Raw genomic sequence first — 9,300 nt, 5'->3', positions numbered from 1 at the left:
GAGAGAGAGAATGTGTGTGAGAGGGAGAGAGAGAGAGAGAGAGAGAGAATGTGTGTGAGAGGGAGAGAGAGAGAGAGAGAATATGTGTGAGAGGGAGAGAGAGAGAGAGAGAGAGAGAATATGTGTGAGAGGGAGAGAGAGAGAGAGAGAGAATATGTGTGAGAGAGAGAGAGAGAGAGAGAATATGTGTGAGAGGGAGAGAGAGAGAGAGAGAGAGAATATGTGTGAGAGGGTGAGAGAGAGAGAGAGAGAGAGAAAGAGAGAGAGAGAGAGAGAGAGAATATGTGTGAGAGGGAGAGAGAGAGAGAGAGAGAGAATATGTGTGAGAGAGAGAGAGAGAGAGAGAGAATATGTGAGAGAGAGAGAGAGAGAGAGAGAGAATATGTGTGAGAGAGAGAGAGAGAGAGAGAATATGTGTGTGAGAGAGAGAGAGAGAGAGAATATGTGTGAGAGGGAGAGAGAGAGAGAGAATATGTGTGAGAGGGAGAGAGAGAGAGAGAATATGTGTGAGAGGGAGAGAGAGAGAGAGAGAGAGAGAGAGAATATGTGTGTGTGAGAGAGAGAGATAGAGAGAGAGAGTTTGAGTTTTTACTTTAATCACTATTTGTTACAAAAAGAAAAAAATCAGGAATTAAATTCAGTTCTTATTTTAAAAGGTCAGAGAACAATAAAACACCCCCCTCTGTGGTGCACAGAGCCCCATCGTAGTCCCATACATTTATAAAACTGTCCAAGTTCTACATCGTTATTTAAAACAAAAAACCCACTTTGATTCTGGATTTCACCAACCCTTTAAAAATCAGACAGACATCACTATTCAACCCAGAGTCCAGTTTTTTCTTTCTGCTGAAATACACTGCAGTTTTAGCTTTAACCCACAATGAAGTTCAACAACTGACACTTTCTCCTTCTCTTCTGACAGCACAGAGAACCACAGATAAAAACATGAAGATTAAACATTCACCAAAACCATGAAAAAGTGAAGTTAAAACCTTAAATAATGCGTTCAGTCTAAAACACTGTGTAAAACAATGGAACACTGTTTCTCTCAAAGAGCAGAAAGGACACTCCGAAGACACAGTGGGGTTTAAAATGGACACAAACGCATTGACAGCGACAACACCATGTAAAATTCTCCACTGCAGATCTCCAGCTGACTTAGTCAATGGTGGTTTATAGAGTGCCCTCCAGGCAGGCTTCACGTCACTGGCGAGGCCAAAATGAGCCCTCCAGGGCGTATCCACCTGGCCGGTCAGTTCAGTCTGATTTAACATTTTCACACACCCTTTATACAACACACGCGCAGAAAGACCGTCAAAACGCAGTTCGCTCAAACCCCCAGAGTTCAGCAGGGGGCTCCCAGAGTCAGGAGCCGGGAGTCTGGGGCTGATCCACAGACAGGGGAAGGGCTCCTCTGTTTCCTGACCTGTTTGTAGACAGTCCCAGTTCTTTAGCAGTCTCTTTTCGTCTTCGGTGAGAGCCCGTTGAAACCTGCAGAGCATCTACAGAGCGACTCTGCAGGACCTCATCCCCAGTCTCTGTGCCAGAGCATCAGGTTTGTCACAGTCCACTCCAGTAGATGTTATTAGGTCCTTCACTGTGATCAGACCTGTGTTCCTCATCCTCTCAGACTGTCCATGGTGTCTCCCGTCTGTCAAGGAGAGTCGAGCCCCGTGGAGGACTGGTTCCCTCAGAAGTCAGTAGACAGAGTTAGCGGGTGTCTGTTTTTCCACCTCGTATAAAGTCCATGTTTTAAAAACACTGCTGTAAAAGAGAGGGAGTCCATAAAAAGACAGTTGATCAGGGTGCACTAAAAAGACGCTCTCCTCCAGGCCCAGTCCACCAGCCTTGCGCAAAACAGCCTTCGCCACGTTCCTCCACAGGGCCTGCGCAGGACCGTATAAAACTTTCTGTAAAAACTGAAGCCTAAAAGTTGCCCTTCTGCTCTCGAGGTGTATGACTCCCTGACCCCCCTCGTCTCTAGATAAATACAAGACACTTCTCTTGACCCAGTGGAGTTTATCCCAAATAAAATCAACATTAAGAGCTTGAATCCCCTTTAAAACGCCCTGTGGAGGTTCCAGGACGGCCAAACGATGCCAGAGGGACGACGCTATTAAATTATTGACTATTAGTGTTCTACCCCTAAAAGACATGTTCGGTAAAATCCATTTCCATTTACTCAGTCTGTTCTGTACGTCCTGCAACACACCTTCACAATTTTTATTTGCAGTATTTTGATTTCCTAGAAACACCCCCAAATATTTAAAACCACCCTTGGACCAAGTTAGTCCCTCTGTCAAAGCTGGCTCTCCACCGCCCCAGTCCCCCACCAGCAAACCCTCACTCTTCCCCCAGTTCACTCTCGCAGAGGAGATCAGAGCAAAGTCCTTAAAAGTGTTGTTTAAAACAGTAATGTCTCTGGCTCCAGTGACTCCTCCTACTACCACATCATCTGCATACGCAGCTAAATAAAACCGTGGGATGTTCTCAGCTATTACAACTCCACTGAGGTTTCTCCTCAAATAGTGGAGCATTGGCTCAATGGCCAGAGCATACAGCATCCCCGACAATGAACAGCCCTGTCTGACTCCCCTCTGCACGGTGAAAGGGGCACACAACCCACCACTGACCTTCAGTACACTCTCAATGTCTTCATAAAGCACCTTAATCATGGAAGTAAACCCTGGTGAGAAACCAAAAGCATCAAAAGTACTCCACAAATACTGATGCTCCACTCTGTCAAAGGCTTTTTCCTGATCTAAGGAGAGGAGCCCAAAAGGGGGCCCCGACCCAGACACATCCAAAATGTCTCTAATAAGCGAGATATTATCATGGATCGATCTGCCAGGGACGCAGTAAGCCTGATCCGTGTGTGTGACCTGCCCCATCACCTCCTTCAGGCGATTCGCCAGGACTTTAGAGAGGACTTTATAATCAACGCACAGCAAACTCACAGGCCTCCAGTTTTTAACCTCGCTGAGGTCGCCTTTCTTAGGCAGCAGGGCGAGGACCGCTCTCCTGCAGCTCAACGGCAGTCGTCCTCCGACCAGGCTGTCATTGAGCACAGCCAGCAAATCCCCCCCCACCACGTCCCAGAAAGACTTATAAAACTCAACCGGGAGGCCATCGATGCCCGGAGCCTTCCCTGTTGCCACGCTTTGCAAAGCTCTCTGTAGTTCCTGCATGGTTATCACCCGCTCTAGCTCCTCGTTCTGTTCAGGTGATACCTGCGGTAATCCGTCATAGAACTGCTGTGAAATTAACCTGTCCTCTCTATACTCACTGGAGTACAGCTCCGAAAAAAAGCCCACAGCCCGCCTTCTGATCTCCGCTGGGTCCGTCAGCTCCCGGCCGTCAGCGGAGCGGAGGCAGTGAATGAACCTGCTCTGTCCGTTCTTTTTCTCCAAACTGAAGAAGAACTTTGATGGGGCATCCATCTCAGAAATGTGTTGGAAACGAGATCTGATCAATGCTCCCTGCGCTCTCACCCCCAGCAGATCTGCCAAAGATGTTCTTTTATTGTGAAGTGTCTGGATGTGGCCCTGTTCCCCACTGGACTCCACCAAATTCTGAAGAAACACTATCTCCTTCTCAAGCTCAGTGACAGAGTGTTTGATGCTGTTGGTGACATTGAGAGTGTATTGTTTACAAAACTGCTGGATCTGCACTTTACCGATGTCCCACCACCGCTGCAGAGACTCAAACCTGTCCCTGTTCAACCTCCACGTGTCCCACAACAAACTGAAACAAGTTTTAAAATGAAAATCATCCACTAGGGTCGTGTTAAAATGCCAGTACGCACTTTTAGACTTAACAGAGTTTATATAAACACTACCAATCACCAGAGAGTGATCAGTGAACCCCACAGGTAAAATACTGCAGTTTTTAAAAACCTGTGACTGGTGTTTAAAACAATAAAACCTATCTAATCTAAAGCTGGGCGGCACACACACAGCTCCAGGGAGGCTCCACGGTGACTGTCTGTGAGGAGTTGGTGTGTTCTCCCTGTGTCCGCGTGGGTTTCCTCCGGGTGCTCCGGTTTCCTCCCACAGTGCAAAAACACACTTTGGTAGGTGGATTGGTGACTCGTGAATGTGTGTGTGAGTGTGTGTTGCCCTGTGAAATGGATGACATCTAATAGCAGCCCTTTATGAAGTTAACAACTGAATGTTGAATCAAATTACATTTTCAATGACATTTAAACATATTTCCAAAAGATTTATAAATAATTATAAATAACAAATGCTCTAAATAAAGAGACTTTTTCTCATTTGAAGCAGAGTTTACAAATAAAACACTGATTTTCAAAAAGGGTCCGGACGGGACAGCGTCTGGGTGTGGACCTGGACGCGGGCCGCCTTTTCCCGACCCCTGCTGTAGATGACCCTGTGCCACCATCAGTCATGTGACGCAGAAGGCAGAAACACTGACAGACCCCTGATTAGAAGAAAACAGCCCTGTGAAAGGTGCAGTGATCTGATGAAGTGGTGAAGTGTGTACATGGCATTAGCTGTGGTAGCCAAGGCTCTGCTGCTTGCTCTGTTTTTACACGTGTCCTGTCCAAACTCTTAAAGAAAACTAACAATCTGTGTGTTCTCCCTGTTGTGTTTAAGATGAACACCTGCCCCTGCTGTCTGGTTATTCCTGGTCTCCTGCCTCCAGAACCAGCGTAGTCATCGTGTGGAGCCACCTGCAGGAACCACTCACCCTCCTGTTGTGCTAGAAAGACTTGTACATGCCACTCGCTCTCGTTACGGTGTGTTTAAGGTGGTGACTGCTCGTCTAAGTGTGGACACCGAACCAGACCTAGAGATTGTACACAGCCTCTTTACCTGTTTCTGTTGCCTATGGAAAGTGGTAGTGTTACTATTGTGTGTTCTATTATCAACATTCAGTCTTTCTTTCATTCATTCACTGCCTACTGTTGTGTATTATTCTGTTGTGTTACTATTTCAGAAAGTAATAACACTAGTGAGTCGTGCACTATTTTCTCAGTGAAGGAACAAACTGTCCCTTGTGACTCATAGATAATCACTGAAAAACACTCTCTCTCTCTCTCTTTCTCATACACCTCTCTCTCTCTCTCTCTCTCTCATACACACCTCTCTCTCTCTCTCTCTCTCTCATACACACCTCTCTCTCTCTCTCTCTCTCTCTCTCTCATACACACCTCTCTCTCTCTCTCTCTCTCTCTCTCTCTCTCTCTCATACACACTTCTCTCTCTCTCTCTCTCTCATACACCTCTCTCTCTCTCTCTCTCTCTCTCTCTCTCTCTCTCTCTCTCTCTGTCATACACAGCTCTCTCTCTCTCATACACCTCTCTCTCTCTCTCTCTCTCTCTCATACACCTCTCTCTCTCATACACCCCTCTCTCTCTCTCTCTCTCTCTCTCTCTCTGTCTCTCTCTCATACACCCCTCTCTCTCTCTCTCTCTCTCTCTCTCTCTCTCTCTCTCTCTATCTCTCTCTCATTGCCCGCTCCCAGCTGAAAGAGCGCGGTGCACAAATGTGAATCAGACGTGCGGTGATGTACCGGACACACCACAAGTTTGTTTGGTGTTTCTCTGTTGTAGTGATTTGTATTGATGTAAACCCCAGTGATGCGCGGCTGATGAGAGACTTTACTGTCCTCCTCCTGTGCAGTCTGAATTCCCGGGGGAATGATGGGAATGCTCCTGGAATGGTGAAATCAGCTGGTGTCATGCACCGTGATCAGTGACGGTCAGGGGACCACAAGCGGACGTTCTTTTAAAGAAACAGAAATAACGGTTACCCGAGGGACGGTACCGGGACGTTACAGAACGGTCCAGGAATGGGGGTTTGGGAACGTTCCATTGGTTCTAGAACAGGACGTGTTGCGGACGTCCATAAAGTCCTAGAAACGTCCTCCAGTGAACGTTACAAATGTAAACAAACAGGGCGTCTGCGTGTTTGCTGGGTGTTCGCATAATTCAAGTTCAGCTCGGATTAATGTCTTTAAATAACATTGAAAAAGGCAGACTGCTCTCTGTCAGATGTATCTCGAGACTAAAACAATGGAAATGAAACACTGCAGCATTCTCCGTTCTTTGTGATGTTCCTGAGCTGCACCGGAGCTGTACTCACCACAGCAGAGCACACGACTACTGCCGAGACTGCGCTGAACCCCAAATATATACAGGGGCTGTAAATATGCTGACCGACCAGCGGGGGGAGCCAGACCCATTCAGCAGGAATTTCACCCCATAATATTCCTACAACTGTTCTACACTCTTACATATAGATATTTACATTTTAATACATTTAATATTTCATGATTTTAAATAAATTAGAGTTTATCCACACGGTAAAATAGAGACCCAAAAAAACACAAAATCCAGGAATACACCCTGGAGGGGGCGCCAGTCCTTCACAGGGCAACACAGACACACACACACATTCACTCACACACTCACACCTACGGACACTTTTGAGTCACCAATCCACCTACCAATGTGTGTTTTTGGACTGTGGGAGGAAATCGGAGCACCCGGAGAAAACCCACGCAGACACAAGGAGAACACACCACACTCCTCACAGACAGTCACCCGGAGGAAACCGACGCAGACACAAGGAGAACACACCACACTCCTCACAGACAGTCACCCGGAGGAAACCCACGCGGACACAGGGAGAACACACCACACTCCTCACAGACAGTCACCCGGAGGAAACCCACGCGGACACAGGGAGAACACACCACACTCCTCACAGACAGTCACCCAGAGGAAACCCACGCAGACACAAGGAGAACACACCACACTCCTCACAGACAGTCACCCGGAGGAAACCCACGCGGACACAGGGAGAACACACCACACTCCTCACAGACAGTCACCCGGAGGAAACCCACGTAGACACAAGGAGAACACACCACACTCCTCACAGACAGTCACCCGGAGGAAACCCACGCAGACACGGGGAGAACACACCACACTCCTCACAGACAGTCACCCGGAGGAAACCCACGCGGACACAGAGAGAACACACCACACTCCTCACAGACAGTCACCCGGAGGAAACCCACGCGGACACAGGGAGAACACACCACACTCCTCACAGGCAGTCACCCGGAGGAAACCCACGCGGACACAGGGAGAACACACCACACTCCTCACAGACAGTCACCCGGAGGAAACCCACGTAGACACAAGGAGAACACACCACACTCCTCACAGACAGTCACCCGGAGGAAACCCACGCAGACACGGGGAGAACACACCACACTCCTCACAGACAGTCACCCGGAGGAAACCCACGCGGACACGGAGAGAACACACCACACTCCTCACAGACAGTCACCCGGAGGAAACCCACGCAGACACAGAGAGAACACACCACACTCCTCACAGACAGTCACCCGGAGGAAACCCACGCTGACACGGGGAGAACACACCACACTCCTCACAGACAGTCACCCGGAGGAAACCCACGCAGACACAGAGAGAACACACCACACTCCTCACAGACAGTCACCCGGAGCGGGAATCGAACCCACAACCTCCAGGTCCCTGGAGCTGTGTGACTGCGACACTGTGCCGCCCATGTAAAGCCCAATCATGTCAAAAAACACAATATTTGTATTTTCTCAACATGAAGAAATTGAAAATTTGAAATCCAAAGGCAAAATTAGAAAAGGCTTAACTTTACAGGTCTGTCTCCCACAGGTTTAAGCCTAGTCCTGGGTTTCTTAGCATTCAGAAAGGAGAGGTTCAGTTGAAAGGGAACAGTTTGAGACTAGGCTTAGCCCCTTTCTGGGAAACAGACCCTAAAGGAATTAAACTTGAAGAATAAGAGACATTCTTACGACATGAAGAGTTTTCTAAAACTACTGACACCAGGCGAGTCCCAAGGCAGGTCACAGAGAGGACCATGGATCTGTGAACCCCAAAGTTCTTGGGTCCCTTCAAATTGATCAACGACATCAGAGAGTTCATCAGAAACAGAGTGTTTCCAAAAAGGTTCAAATGTAAACTAATGCTTTAGGTGCTGTTCTGGTGTTTGTTGTAAAGGAGAAATCAAGCTTAACACTTGTTTTAAACAGAAATGTGAGTGTAAACTGTTGCGCTGCGTGTGCACCCAAATGGAGTCTGATTCTGGGGGGGCTCTGTTGTTCTGTGACACACATCACATCTCGAGGTGTGCAGCAGCGTTCAGGTCCCTCCAGAAAACCTTCCCTGTGTTGTGACTGGATTCACAGCGTTTCTGAACTTGATGGATTTTTTTTGTTGGGTGTGTTTTAGAAACATATCTCCATTTTCCGGCTGCATTTCTGGGAAACAGACACTAGCGTTAATGCTACTGAGCACTGATTGGCTGATGCTGGAGTTACGGCCGGTTACGACACCACAGCTTTGTTTGGTGGTAACTACGGCAGGGAGTTAACATCCTCTGGTCCTGGACTAACACTAATGAGACTATCTGTATTGTTAAACATATACATTACTACAATAAAGCGTTATTAAATTAGTGTCTCACACATTGAAACACATGTAGTGGACAGTTTTGGACACAGCACACTACACTGAAGAATGAAGTGTGTAAATGATTAGATCACTGAAGTGTACAAGAGCAGAGCAAATGAAGTTATTTCATAGAGGAACTACGTCAGTTCATCGTTATCTTCATCCTGTAAAGAGCACTACACTATAAACAACACGACTAACTACAATAAACTAAACGTCCCTCTCTGAGTTTCTCTGTGTCAGCTCTGTCTCCTGCTCTGAGAGAGTCTGAGCTCAGGGGGATTTTAGACTCTAACCTGTTTGTACTCTCTGTAAAACACACTCCAACACAAAGCCCTTCTGTAAGCTGCTCTGGATACGAGCGTCTGCTAAAGGCTGTAAAGGTCAAAGCTAAGACAGATATTAGCATGGGACAGAAGCACATTTTATAGGACATTTGTCTATTATTTATTCACAGACACAAACCTGAAAATGAAACACTACTCTGTCAGTAACACTTCCCTCCTGATGTCTGTGATTTCTGAACATTTGACGGTCTACAGGTTTGTGTTTGAAAATGTCCTCTAAAGAAAAATATAAAACCCCAAATCCTGAAGATGTCCATCCTCCTGCCCCCAGTGATCTGAGCCCTGCACTCGCTGTGTGGGGTGTGGGTCAGAGCTCTGGTCAGAGCACATTACTGAGGGGTTTGGCCCTGGAGCCTCACTGGGCACTGACCTGGACAGGCTCCTGAACATTTAGTCGACACAAAACAGTGGAAAAGCTGAAACTAAGCACGGTTTCCTAATCGGGAATCCTCTGTGTATCTGCTGCT

The sequence above is a fragment of the Hoplias malabaricus genome, chromosome 6 (assembly GCF_029633855.1).
Source record: "Hoplias malabaricus isolate fHopMal1 chromosome 6, fHopMal1.hap1, whole genome shotgun sequence".
Lineage (NCBI taxonomy): Eukaryota > Metazoa > Chordata > Actinopteri > Characiformes > Erythrinidae > Hoplias > Hoplias malabaricus.
This window is presented reverse-complemented; position numbering follows the sequence as displayed.